A 14412-nucleotide genomic window follows, 5' to 3' on the forward strand; every position below is an offset into this window, starting at 1 on the left:
GACTCCATGTGAAGGCCCAAAAACTTCAGCAAGCAGCTTTCAAAGAAGCTGACTGGCTGCTCACCTTCCTCACCTTCAGGGAACCCGACAATTCAGAGATTTATCCTCCGACCTCGATTTTCGAGGTCATCGATATGGTTTCGGAGGGCCCACACTTCTTGCTCCAGCATCTGGATCCGACTGGATGAGTACTCCATCGCAGCTTCCAAAGCCTTAGTTCGAACCTCCACCTCTTCCAGCCTCTCCCCGAGGCCCTGGATCTCCTGCTCAGGCCTCTGCAGCATGGATGCAATAGGTTGGACCTGGGCACGAATCTCCCCAGGAATTCCTCAATGGCAGCCGTAACTTTCAAGGTAAGTCTCTCCATCGCCACAGTCAATTCCTGTGAGTCTGTCAGGTCCCCAGAGGATTCAGGAGAGGTTGCTGCTGCTGCAGTCTCTGGTATGCCTGGTGCTGCAGGGGAGTGTCGTCCCTGCTGCTGTTTGCTTGCTCCTCTTCCCTTTGGCATCCTTCCCACTCCCAAATATTAACAAATATGCGTTTTGTAAGGTTTTAAACTAATAATTCCACCACATAAGTTGGCCAGGGATAGCAAAAAACACTGGTATGCCTTGGCTGTTAGGCAGAGCTATCCACTGCAGTTCTATAGAATTGCCGCCATCTTGCCGAGTCCCCCTTAATTCTTTTTAAACATCATCAAATGTCCTTCTCCTCTTGACCAGGGCTCCTGAAAAATCTTGAAAAAAAACTATCTCTGAACCTTTATACATTAAGGCTTGTGAGTTCCTTCCCAATCTTCTTGCTGCTTACAATATTAACTGTTTTTCTTTAGAATACAGGAGCTGCACTGGGACCACACGGGGGCGCTGTTCCGGCCTGGACCTGTGAGTTGCAATCCGGAAGGCCTGCTCCACGCTTACCAGGCCTGACTTCAACGCTAACTGCAGGAACTTTGGGAGCCATCCCTGCAGGAAGCCAACAAGATTTTCACCTTCTTCACGTTTAGGGAGGCCCACGATCCGTAAATTTTTTCTTCTATTTTTAGTTTCTAGATTATCGACTTGATCCTGAAGGATCCAAACCTGGTCTTCCAATGTTCGGGCCCTTCAGTCCGAGACCTCTGCCAGGGTCTCCAATGCCGTGGTCCTTCCCTCCACTGCCTCCAGTCTTCGTTTCAGGAGCTTGATTTCCTGTTCATGCTTTTTTTTTAGCCTGGCAGACAGTGGCTCCACTGCTACTTGAATCCACTGTCAGAGTTTAGCAAACTCCGAGAGTAAGTACTGCTGTCCTGCTGGACCCGGAGGGGGCGTCTCAGGCAGCTGAGTACTGGCTGCAGGCACCACGACGCAGTAGGGGAGTGCCCTGTCTGCTGTGCTCCTTTAGGCCCCTTTCCTTTACCGGTCTTCATCCTGGCCTGAAGGTGAATCAGGTGATTTCAGCTGCTCAAAATAATCAGTAAGTTTAAATTAATACTTTTTTCTCCTTGGGGTGGTTGAAAAGGGTTGGTGGGGCAGGGGGGTGGAGTACAGATCCACTTTGCCCAGGGTATAGCAGAGAGCCCAGCACAGCAGACCACTCAGACTGCCGCCATCTTGGATCCCCACATGTTCTTTTTTACGTCCACTACCAATTCCCCACACTAACTCCAGCCCAATCAGTCGATATCAGTGTTTATGCTGTACTTGTACGTCCCATCCATGTCCCATCCACGGTGGCACAGTGGTTAGCACTGCTGCCTCACAGCGCCAGAGACCTGGGTTCAATTCCCACCTCAGGCGACTGACTGTGTGGAGTTTGCACATTCTCCCCGTGTCTGCGTGGGTTTCCTCCGGGTGCTCCGGTTTCCTCCCACAGAGCAAAGATGTGCGGGTCAGGTGAATTGGCATGCTAAAATTGCCCGTAGTGTTAGGTAAGGGGTAGATGCAGGGGTATGGGTGGGTTGCGCTTCGGTGGGTCGGTGTGGACTTGTTGGGCCGAAGGGCCTGTTTCCACACTGTAAGTAATCTAATCTAATCATATGTGGATGTGATGATATTCAAAGGTCTATTTTGTCCTTTTTAAAAAAGAAAGATTTTAAAACAGGAGAGAAAATGTCTATTGAAAACTTGTAAAGTAAACAGCTTTAGAGACCTGGTTTTGTTTTTGGTTGGAACAAGAGAAGTAACCTGAATGGATGTGGTCAAGCTCTCATAGAACCAGGATTTTTAGTTTCTTTGTTCTTTAGGTGCAGTTATTGCTGGGTCTGTTGTTGCTTAATCTCTCCCTGCTACACACTCTCAGAGTTCTCTTGATATTTAAGTTGCATTTGAGACAATATGTTTTTCTGAATTTGCCTTTTGTTAAGGGTGTGTTTATGGGATGTTGCTATATTGGCACAGTTGCTATTTAGTAGTAAAATAACCTGTTATTATGTTAAGTATTCCAATAAAGTTACAGCTTAGCCAATTATTTTCCTTTTTTTTGTAATTTAACTAAGGTGTATGAATAAAGTGTGCTTTGCTTCAAATCTGGGAGTTTGACCAATCAAATTGCACCTGGAATGCAGCACCTTACATTTACGTTTAAATTAATTTTTAAAAAGTTAGGGTCTAGGCTACATTCTTAATATATTTTGAAGGGGATTGTTCTGATGCATAGCAGTGGGACATGGGTGTCACTGGCTACCCTGCATTTATTGCCTGTACCTGGAGACAGTGATGGTGAACTGCCTTCTTGAATCATTGTAGTCCATATGCTGTTAGAGAGGAAGTTCCAAGATTTTGACTCAGAGACAGTGACGGAACAATGAGGAACTAAGGCTGTAATTAGTTCAGGAGCATAGTGGCTCTGGCTGAAACCAAACTGAGCCTAATTGGGTAGGCTACTGCTGAGCAAGTACTGCATAACAGGTTAGCTGTTAGCTACTTTCATCACTTTACTGATGCTTGAGATTGGACTAATGGGACAGTAACTGGCAGGGTGGATTTGTCCTGTTTTCTGTTTACAGTGAAACTTGCCACATTATTTGTCAAATGCCAGTATTGAAGTCTAACCCCTTACATTCTTTTAGCAGGACCTTCCTCTTCCTGCTTCTATTCAAGTCATCTGTTTCAACATGGGCAACTGCGACTAATTGAGCCGTTCCTTTACCAAGTTCTTTTCTTGCCACCATGGTACCAGCTAAGCAAAACATCCTTCAGGATTCTCATTCTTGGTTGTGGAGGATAAGGACACCATTTATCTCCCAATTATAGAATCCCTCATTCTATATTTCCATTCTACATTACCCACTTTGAACAGCCTCTGATCATAGTGAGTTTTGAGAAGATTTGTATCAGAATGAGAAGAAGCTGCATCAGAACATTCAACGAGCCAACACACACTGAGGAACTATGCAGAGCAGAAGAAAATCACCTATACTGTGTATTCAAAAGAATGGGTACCCAATGACACAGTCTGCTGATTTCTCAGCAACAAACCCAAACAAGCAGACAAAACATGTCCAGAAACCATAGCCACTCTCCCCTACATCAAATACATCTAGTAAATGACTGCCAGAATACTCAGATCTCTTGGCATCATGGTAGCCCACAAACCTCCAACACACTAAAACAGCAGCTAATGAACTTGAAAGACCCTATACAGACAACAAGCAAAATTAATGTCATTTACAAAATACCGTGCAAGGACTGTAACAAACACTACATTGGACAAGCAGGCAGAAAACCAGCTACCAGGATACATGAACACCAACTAGCCACAAAAAGACATGACCCTCTCTCACTAGTATCCTTTCGTATAGATGAGGAAGGACACCACTCTGACTGGAACAACACATCTATCCTAGGAAAAGCCAAACAAATACACACATGAGCATTCCTAGAAGCATGGCATTCTAACCGGAACTCTATCAACAAACACATTGAGTTAGACCCCATCTACAACCCCCTGAGAAAAAGGACAGGAAGTGACTTCACCATAGGAAATGACATCTCCACAGGAAATGACATCACCATCCCAAAGAAACCCAAATATATCAGCAGTACTTCGCCTGAGGCCCACTGAAGATGTTACCTAGTAGGATGCTGAAACGTTTGGAAATGAATCTTTCAGCTCAGCGAGTAAACCCACATCCAGAGCCTCTGATCTTATTAAGGTTTTTAAGATTGACTTTAACAAGGCTGTTACATTATAAAATGATAACACCATTTAGCAGTCCCATAAAAAAGGACATTGTTCCTAACATTCTGCAATTTTTCTACACATTTTGATTAAATTATACTTGGGAGAAGAATATGTTGCTAAATGGTCAAGATTCTGAATTTTTACTTACACCGTCTTCTGTCTAACATCTTATTGATGTATACAACATTCATTTTAGAGATCGCACAGCCTTTAAAAAACAAATTTACCACAGATTCTAAAATAAATAAAGCAATACAAAGGCATCATAGAGATTAAAGATATTTTGCAAATATTTTTGTGCCCCATCAAGTAATTCCAACTAGTTTGTTGCAGAACTTTACCTGCCTTACTCGGCAAACTGGATCACTAACAATGCTGTAAGGATTCTGGAGGGTTTCAATTTACTGCATATGAACTTCTGAGCTACAAGTTAAAAAATAAAACTTAATATCATACTTAGAAATGGCTACATCCAGAAAATTCTTCCAAATTCCAGTTTGCTATGCCTTCATAACATTTTTTATGACATTGGTGATGCTTGAAGGTGAAAACTATTATCAGTAATTCCAATAAAAACAGTCAATACTTTTGATTCAATCCATCCATTCACAAGACCTATGTCTTGGTAATGTCCCAAGAGTTTTGGGACAATCCTTCATTTTGAATCAGTATAGTATATTCTGTAGATACACTCTCAGTGCTGGCAATGGTGACGGAGCGGTGATAAAAATCCAAGAAAGAATAGTGTGTGATTTGATGAGCACTTGCTGGAGCTGGTCTGCTCATGCATCTGCAGTGTTTAACCTTGTTGGTGGGAGAGATTGCAAGTTTGGAAAATACTGTCAAAGGAAACTTGGTGAATTGATGCAGTACACCTTTTAAATGCTACAGTAATGTGATTTATGTATATTAATATCCTTTAGAATTTGGACTTTAATCTCAGGCATAGAACTTTACAAAGAGTTTAAAATTAATTAGGCTAGTGTTTCCGAAGCATGACTTTTAAAACCAGTATGTGTCAAAGAGAGCTGGTGTCTGGAATGTTAATTGACGTTCGTTAGTGTTGTGGGGCTCACAACAGGAAAGAGAAAACATAAAGCCACAACCTGTAGCAGAAACTAGAATGAGCAAATTTTTGAAATATAGTTGAAAAACCTTTTGAAGGAGACCTGAGTGTGGTCAGCTACAAGTAGAATCTCTCCTAGAAAAGGCAATTATTCAGAGCAGTTAAGAAAATCTGTTGCCTCAGTGTGAGGGTTTCAGTTTTGAAAACCTCCAGACCAGGTGTATTTAGTTAGAAACCTGAATTGGTTATTTAAAGGTTAAAAAAAGTCTAAGAACTCAGTTGTATGCATTTTCAAGGAAAAGAATTTGCAGCTCACAAGACAGGAACTGAGAAGAAACTATTTAAATCAAACCTACAGATTGGGCAGGCAAGGAAAATCTCCTAATTTTGACTAACTATAAAGTAATGGTGCTTGAGTAATAACCTTCTGTTCTATTGTTTAAAAACATCATCTGCTTTCCCGTGTACTTATATTTCGGTGAAAGATGGCATATTAAATTAAAGACGCACAATTTGATCTATGAAGACAGATTTCATTCTGAGCTCGGGCTTGTCCCTTAGAAACAGCTGCGAAGATTATTCCAGTACACACTGTTGCTTTATGCACAGCTGGCGAGAATATTTAAACTGGAGGATGGCATGCCAGTTAAGTGGGCTACTTTGTCCTGGATAATGCTCAGCTTCTTGAGTGTTTTTGCTGCATTAATCTAGGCAATTAATTAATGCTGCATTAATCTAGGCAAGCAGAAAATATTTCATCCCATTTCTGACTTGTAGATGATAGGCAGACTTCAGAGTCTTGAAGTGAGTTACTTGCTGCAGAATTCTTGACTTCTGCAGTCACATATTTTACGTGGCTAGTCCAATTCATATTCTGGTCAATGGTAAGTACCCAAGATATTGGTAGAAGGGAAATGTAGTGCTGATAATGTTATTGTATATCAAAGGCAGATAGTAAAAATCTCTTTTGTTGGAGATGGTCATTGCCTGGGACTTGTGCAGCACAAATGGTACTTGTCACTTATCAACCTGAATCTGACTGTTGTCCAGGTTACACTGCATATGGACACGGACAGCATCAGTATGAGTCATCAAGGATGGTACTGAACATTGGAAATGTTCATTGATGATTGCAGAATCTGATGGTCATTGATGAAACAGCTGAAAATGTTTGAGCCCAGGGCACTAGCCTGAGAAATTGGTGCAGTGATGTCCTCAGACATTAAGAATTGAGCTCCAAAAGCTACTAACATCTTCCTTTATGTGAGATATGACTTCTACTAGTGGAGAATTTTGTTCTGATTCCCATGGATTGCAGTTTTGCTGGGGTTTCTTGATGCCATGCTCGGTCAAATGCTGCCTTGATGTCAACACAGTCAGTCTCACCTCACCTAACTTCATGTTTGGACTAAGGCTATACTGAGAACAGGCATTAGCTGAACCCAAAGTGAGCATCAGTAAGCAATGTTCCTGTACTTTCCCCAGTGGTGGCATTAGATAGTCATCCACACCCACTTTTACTAGTTAGAACAAAGAATGTTAGTACTGCCTGTGGATAACCATGAGCAACATAGCAAATGGAGAATAATTGAATTGCATTTATATTTTCTAATTCTATATCAGTAAAATTAGAACAGTATCCATTTGTTCTTCAGGTTGAGTTTTTCGAAAGATTAATCATTTGAACACTTATGGCATGCAGAAAAAGGGTAGATCTCAAATGCATATTTAGAAAATAGAAAGAAATTAGAACAGCTTTTCAGAATACTAGTGGTCGTATTGAGAAAATAGGAAAATGAAAATGTTGCAATGAAAACAGAGCCTAAAGATTCGGGTTGAAAGGATGTTCAAATTATCAAAATGTTTCTTGTTGGTCTGTCCAGAAGGTTTTTCAAGTACTAGATGCTCTCATCTTTTAAGAGAGAAAATCTTCAAAAATATACAAGATATATGGAAATGGCTTTATCTGTATATGGGAGTGGCATCTCAAGATCGTGTGGTGAGAAGAATACACATGGTTCAGTAAAAGACAACTGGTAAAGAGAAAAACTTGCAATTATATCACACCTTTCACCTTTGCAGGACATACCAAGGCTCTTCACAGACTATTTATATATTACTTGTGAAATTATGGGCCATTTAGGCAAACACAGCAACAGTAACCTTCCACATGCAGCAACAAAATAACAAGATAAATTATTCTTTGATTCTGTCAGTTAAATAGTGAAACTTTCTTGCCCACCAGTTGACTACTGCTCAGGGAAAGTCAATTAAGGAATGATGGAATACCCTGAAGACGTAGCCAGGACAAGATAGCTATGCCACATCACTGGGATAATGGCTCTGGCTCCACAGAGGAAGACAACTTTCCAGGCCGAGACTGCCACTCTTGGAGAAGACCACCTGCAGGCCACTGGAATACCTGGAAGCCAAAAACAAAGAAGACCTTCACATGGGGACGAGACCTCCATGTTGGAAAGACTACCATGCCAGGATAAGACCACCATACTGGAACAAGACTGACACACCAGGAGACCATCATGCTGTGCCGAGTCCACAATTTCTCCTCCTTCAGGCACCCGGATTTAGCCACTGACTTGGAGCCTCGGCCTATCCTTCTGGTTTAAGCCAGGGGAGTAAGCCCAGAACCTGGTCCTTGCATGTTAGGAAACCCCAGGGCTGGGTTGAAGCTGTGTCCAGCTCATTCTGGTTTTGCTGATGGTGCAGGCTTCCTCCTTCGACCCACCACTCTCCAAATTTAAAAGAAAAAAAAGTAAAAAAAAAGAAAAGAGAAAGACCTTGAGAAACAAAGAAGAAAATAAAGCGAAAGAAATTGATAAGAGTTGTCAGGCCCCAGGATCTGCCCACCTGCTCTGCTGCCATCTAGAAAAACTATGGGAAGGTGAAGGCGTAGTGGTAATGTCGCCTAACTGGTAAATTAGAACATAGACTGAAGTCCTGGGGACATGGATTTGAATTTCCATATTAGATCATGAAATTTGAATCATTTTTTAAAATCAGAAATGTAAAGTTAGCCTAATGGTGACTATGTAATTACTGTTAATTGTCATAAAAACCCATCTAGTTCACTAACATTCTCTAGAGGTGGAATCTGCAGTCCTTACCTTGTCTGACCTACAGGTGACTCCAGACCTCAGCAATATGATTGTCTTTTAACTGGTCTCTGCAAAATAGAAGACTGAACTACATGAATACTGGACAACTGACAATGCAGTATTTTCCCCAAAACTGTGCTAATAAATTAATTTGGATTGAGAGTTTGTTCCCATAATATAATGTATTCACACTGAGAAATAAGTCTGGCTGACAGAATTGATAGAAGTAAATTTAACTTCTGTTTACAGTTCTGCAAAATAATTGGCCCTTTGACATTTCTTTTTAAAAGCCCTTCAGAAGAGGGCTGTAGAGGCTGGATTGTTAAGTAGATTTAAGGCTGAGATCAACAGATTTTTACTAATGAAAGGAACAAAAAGTAAGGGGGAAGAGGCAGGAAAGTGAAGCTGAGAATTATCAGATCAACCATAAGTCAATAAATTGTGGAACAGACTTGATGAGCTGAATGGGCTATTTTTGCTCTTACATCTTATGATAAATAATTTTCCTACAAGCAGTTGAATTGAAGTTACAAGCATTTAATTGGGCAATCTTGTCAATTATATCACCTGCCAGCAGGTGATAGCATTGTTCTGATAAACAAAATAATTTCTACTGGGGAAAAAACAGAAAGTGCTGTGAATTCTAAGTGAGGCAAGCAGGACAGCTGTGGGCAGATAAAACAGAAGCATTGTCTAACTTTCTGAGTGTTTACAGCATCCTCTGGCTTTGTTTCAGATGTCCAGAAGTGTTTAGGGTGTAGATTTGCAATTCCAGCCCTGAAATGTATTTACGAAGATTACATGTATCATTATCTGGAAATTAGTTCCATCTAAACAGTTGTTTGCTTACCTTGGACTCTCATCAAGAAACTCCTGCTGAGGAGGTGCTGTGACTTCCCCTTGAGAAGGGATTGGCGTACTGAGTTTATGTGCCTGAATTTACTTAATACAGAGAATTATAGGCTGGATTGGTTTGGGACGTTTTTCACTGGAGCATAGACAGTTGAGGGGTGACCTTAGGTCTATAAAACACTTAGGGGCATAGATAAAGTGAATAGCAAAGGCCTTTTTCCTAGGGTGGAGGAGCTCAAAACTAGGGGGCATCTTTTAAGAGAGAGGAGAAAGTTTTAAAAAGGATATGAGGGGCAACAATTTTACAAAGAGAGTAGTTCCAGTGTGGATTGAACTGCCAGAGGAAGTGATGGATGCAGGTACAGTTAGAACATTTAAAAAACATTGGATAAATACATAAATAGGAAAGGTTTGGAGAAATATGGGCCTACTGCAGGCAAGTGGGACTAGTTTTGTTTGGGAATATAAGCAGTGTGAAGTAGTTGTCTCCATGCTTATAATTCTATGACTCTATAATTACTATGAATAGGTTTCATGGAGGACAGTACTTGGAACTGAGTGAGATTTGGGCCATTGGACAGAAACTCACAGTGCTCCAAAGACTGGTATTCTGAGGGTCAACTCTGAACCAAATCCAAGCATCTGTTCAAAGCGAAGGACTAATCCCTCCCTTCCTCTACAATAGTTTATAATGTGAAATATACAGTTAGCTAGAACCAGAAGAGATAACATTCAATCTCTCTTTTCTTTCATCCTAATGCAGATTTCCCTTTCATTCTTTCTTCCATCCTCCTCTTCCTCTTACTTGTTCAAACCTATTATTTTTCCAACTTACCCCAGTTCATATGAAAGGTTACAGGCCTGAGACAGTACCACCCTTTGTCCCTCCACCTTCCAGACCTGCTGAGTATTTCCAGCATGTTTGTTTTTATTTCAAACTGCAAATATCAAAAGTAGTATGATTTCAAATATAGGATCAATTTCCACATTGTTGCTTTTGATACAAAAATGGTTATATATATCACTTTGCATAATAAAGGACATTCCATTCTATTGAAGGTTCTTCAGAATCAAAATCAATTCATCTGATGCAATGATAAATGATCTTATTGAACAGTGGAACAGCCTAGTCCTGCCCCTATGTTCCTAAATGATGTTGAAAATCTTCCACAAAAGTCGGAAGAATTAATTATAAAGTACAATTTTTAAGACTGATTTCTTTTTCAACTAATTTTTGACACTATTTACTGAATGAAAATCCTTTAATCTTGTGTTTCAAGTGACCTACCATCTAAAGCTGCTTTCAAGAGCAGAAGGGCTAACTCTGTGGTTACTTTTTGAAATGGATCACAATTCTCATTAAGTTGCAGTATCTCATCTATAGTTCACCAGTTTCAATCAACATCAATTTGCAAAGTGCAATTTGTGAGTAGCTACTTGCATGGATTATTTTGAGAAAGTTGCAATATACTGATAAAAGGAATTCAGTGAATGTTATATATAGATAGATTTTTCCAAAAGTATTTGAAACTCATATGCAGTCATCTATCCATACATACCTCCCTAACATTGCCTGCCTCCACCTTTGCTACTGATCATTAATTGCTGAGAGATTCTGGACTCTCAGAAACCTCAACAGGGAGAACTGATTTGAAAATCAGATTTCTCAGATGGCTTATTAGAATTTGCGCTAAACTTCTGCATTCTAAATAGAAATATATATTTGCAGGTAAGCTCTCGGCTTTGCCCATTTAAGTGATCAAGTATTCTTGTTGCTGGGAGGAAGCCAATATTTGTTAGTTTTCTACTAACAAGACGGAGGTCATTTAGCCCATTCAAAATTTGCTTATTATTCAATTAGATCATGGTAATTTCTCTCTATTTTCCCATCTTTGTTGCACATTCCTTAATACACCTTGAATTGTTCAGGCATCCACGTGCTTAACCATACCTTTATGAGCTCTAGATTTGGCTATTCTAGCAGTCTCCTGCCAGCTTCCCATCCTCCATTTGGTCCAGATTTGAAAGAAATTAAGTTCATCCAAAGGTCGGGCTGGTAGCATCCTAACTCCCAGTATCAATCACATAATTAATACTCATTGGTTCCCAGGCAAGTGCCAACCAAGTTTTAGAACTGTCAACCTCTATCTATAAATAATATTCACTGAATTCCTTTTATCACCATCTCTTTAATCTCCTTCAGCCTGACAAGCTTCTAAAATATCTGCTGTCCTCAAATTCTGGCCTCTTCAATATCCCTGGCTCCCTTCACCTTGTACACGGAGCTCTGAAATTCCCTCTCTAAGTTTCTCCACTTCTCTACCTTTCCCTTCCTTTTGGAGAATATTTAAATTTTTTTACCTTTTCATCCCCCGAATTAATATCTCACTGTGGCTCCTCAAACTCTTTTTTTCAAATGCTTCCACTGGTTTCAAGCTGTACAGAGTGGCTGTTTCATTGATGAAAGAACTTTGATTTATTGAATTCAAAGTCACAATTTGCAATGAGTGCTCAGGAAAGATAAACTGGTTTTCTTCAGATGTAAAGTGGCTTACTTCAGAGAACTAAGAGAGAGAGAGGTTTTTTTTAGCTGCCACAGGTTTACTTTCTCTCCTGATTGGTCTGCACTCCATCTTACACACAACCCAAACTATTCAGCTAACTGACACCCAATCACAATTGTTGGCACTGGATCTTTGTCATTGATCTGTAGTCCATAAACAAATCAGATTCATTTATAAACAACCCCACAATGCCAGTTTGTCTGCTCATAGCTGGAACCCACAGCTAAATAAAGAGAATTTCTAAACATGCAGTCATCCTTGTAAATCTCTGAGTTTTAGAAGTTCTTTTCACTTCAGTCCATGATTCTAAAATGCGCAAAAATAAAAGTTTATTCCTCAAAACTTAGCAACGTAGTAGTGAAAATAAAAGTTTGATAGTGTTTACAGCTTTGCAGAAAGATGTAATCCAAATCTGTTGGACTGAACAGAACCTTTCATCCCTGTTACAGTCCAAGTGCTATTTATAAGGGCTGCAAAGGTAATAGGAGGTGTAGCTACCCATAAATTTAAAGAGAAATTGAAATTTGCACCTATAATTGCAACTTACTTTTTTGGGGGGACTAGTATAATAATGACAAATGTACGAGAATCAGTATCAGGGTATTGTTGTCTTAATAAAATATGATCACCTACACTTTTTGGAAAGGGAATATAAAGTTCCTTTCCATCTCCTTAAAGAGAAGGTAATCCTTATGCTAAAGGAATGAACCCTGGAGGAAAGCAAAATTCAATGCAACTTCCATGCAAATAGAGTCAAATATCTTTGAATATTGTGATCAGAGAATTAAGTTTCTGAGCATTCAGAGAGTTATTGATATCTCACGCTCTCTGAAATTGTAGTGGGCTGGGGGTGGGGTGGAGGGGGGTGGTGGGGGTAGAAGTCTCAATAGCACTCCGTTGGTTGCTATCCTCCCATGCACCAAACCTGAGGCAAGCAATAATTCATTTGTTATCACAACTATGATTCTCAACCACAGAAATGTTTCCATGGTCTCTGCTATAAATAATAAATTGAAAGAGTTCGACCTACCAAAGACAAGCCAGGAAGTCACGTACAAAAACAAGCAAATACAATCCTGCACAAAGGAAGGCAAAGAAAAGACCTCAAACCTCCTCCCCATCTGTTCTCCTGCATCAATAACTTGGGACCACCTAGAAAGGCTTTTCAGTGGAATAATGGCAGCTGCCCTGCATCTTGAAGAAAGTGTCAAAGCACTCACAATTTAAGCCAATGAGAAAACCAGGTCATCCCGAAGCTGTTATTAAATCTTAAAGGTAGTTAGTTCCTTTGAGTTGAATGATAATAATTGTGTAATTAAAAGACTTTATGGGCGCCCAGAAGGTGCAGAAATTAATTAGAGAACTAGATATATAGAAGAGTTTTTCATGATACTGCAAGATGTTGGAGTAGAGTAATGCTTAGTTAAGTCTTTACAGGTTAAAGCAAAATATATTGAATGTATGCTTAATTCAGAAATATGCAAAGAGCAGACACTGCCATTTAACTACACAATGAGATGTCACTATGATAACATATGTAAAAGTAGAAACTCATTAATATTAGCTCGTTAATTCGGGGCAATAATTGTTGTAAATGAGAGCCTGTTTGTATTTTCAGGGACATAATCATTGGACATGGGCAGCTTTACTGCTTTTACGATGAACAGTGTTTATTCCAACCAGGAACTGGTCCAACCTTCATATGAGACATGTACACTATGATTGTCTCATACTGTTTATGGTCATGTGACAAATGGTATACCGCAAAGAATTAAAGAAACCTTCATTTAATGAACTGCCTCTCCCAAGCTATAACTGCCAACATATTTGGTAGAATATGCTTTGTTTGGATCCCAATCATTTCTATGCTGAGTGTTGCTAGAAAAACTACAACAATAGGAATAGTTGGTAGAATTTACTATTAGCCAGTGTTATGGACCAGGCCAGACTACTCAAAACATTTCAGACCCCAACTTTGTGAGTTGTTTTAAGCAAGTATAAAGTGGATATTCCAGGAGAGAATCAGCTGGTCAAACCACTAAGTTTTACACAAACAGAAATTATTTAAAAGATTACTAAATGAAACACAAACAGCAGAAATCAGACTACCAAATAACTTAACTTCTCTGAAAACCCAACAGATCATCCCAATTTAATGATGCTGTTCCAAATACTTGCAACAATCCCCAGAAATATCCCTTGGCACAGAAGGTAAAATCAAACACAGATTCTTACAGGAGAGATGTCAGAGAGAGAGTACCAGCCTGGATCTGCTTCTTTGGGTACAGCAGCTTTTCCACATTATTGTTAAAAAAACCAAACCAAACCAAACCAGGGAAAAGCTGAGCTAGGAGAACTGGCCACTCTCTGTTCAGTATTGTTTCTTTTAACTTGAAAGCCTTCTGCCTGATGCAGTATCTGTTAGCTAAACTGGCCCTGAAGCTTTACAACCCCAGACTTTTCAGAGTCTGTGTTGTTAATGACATCTTTGAAAGGAAAGCCAAGGGCAGTATAATCTTGTTAAATAAGCAGCTTCATCACACCTCCCTCCTTAAAAAAAAATAACCATCAACATCAAAAGGTGGCTTCATTTTTAAAAGCCTTAAAAATATTTGTTCGGACTCTAAAACACAAATATACATTACATTGA

General features: G+C 39.8%; 1 long non-coding RNA gene across 1 annotated transcript; it reads left to right on the forward strand.

The window, feature by feature from the left end:
- Positions 1–13469, forward strand: LOC132823669 (uncharacterized). Its single transcript, XR_009645575.1, has 3 exons — positions 1–353; positions 833–1455; positions 13381–13469. It is a non-coding gene; the product is annotated as an uncharacterized LOC132823669 (long non-coding RNA).
- The last annotated feature ends 943 nt before the right edge of the window (positions 13470–14412 follow it).

This window comes from Hemiscyllium ocellatum, chromosome 17 (genome assembly GCF_020745735.1).
Source record: "Hemiscyllium ocellatum isolate sHemOce1 chromosome 17, sHemOce1.pat.X.cur, whole genome shotgun sequence".
NCBI lineage: Eukaryota > Metazoa > Chordata > Chondrichthyes > Orectolobiformes > Hemiscylliidae > Hemiscyllium > Hemiscyllium ocellatum.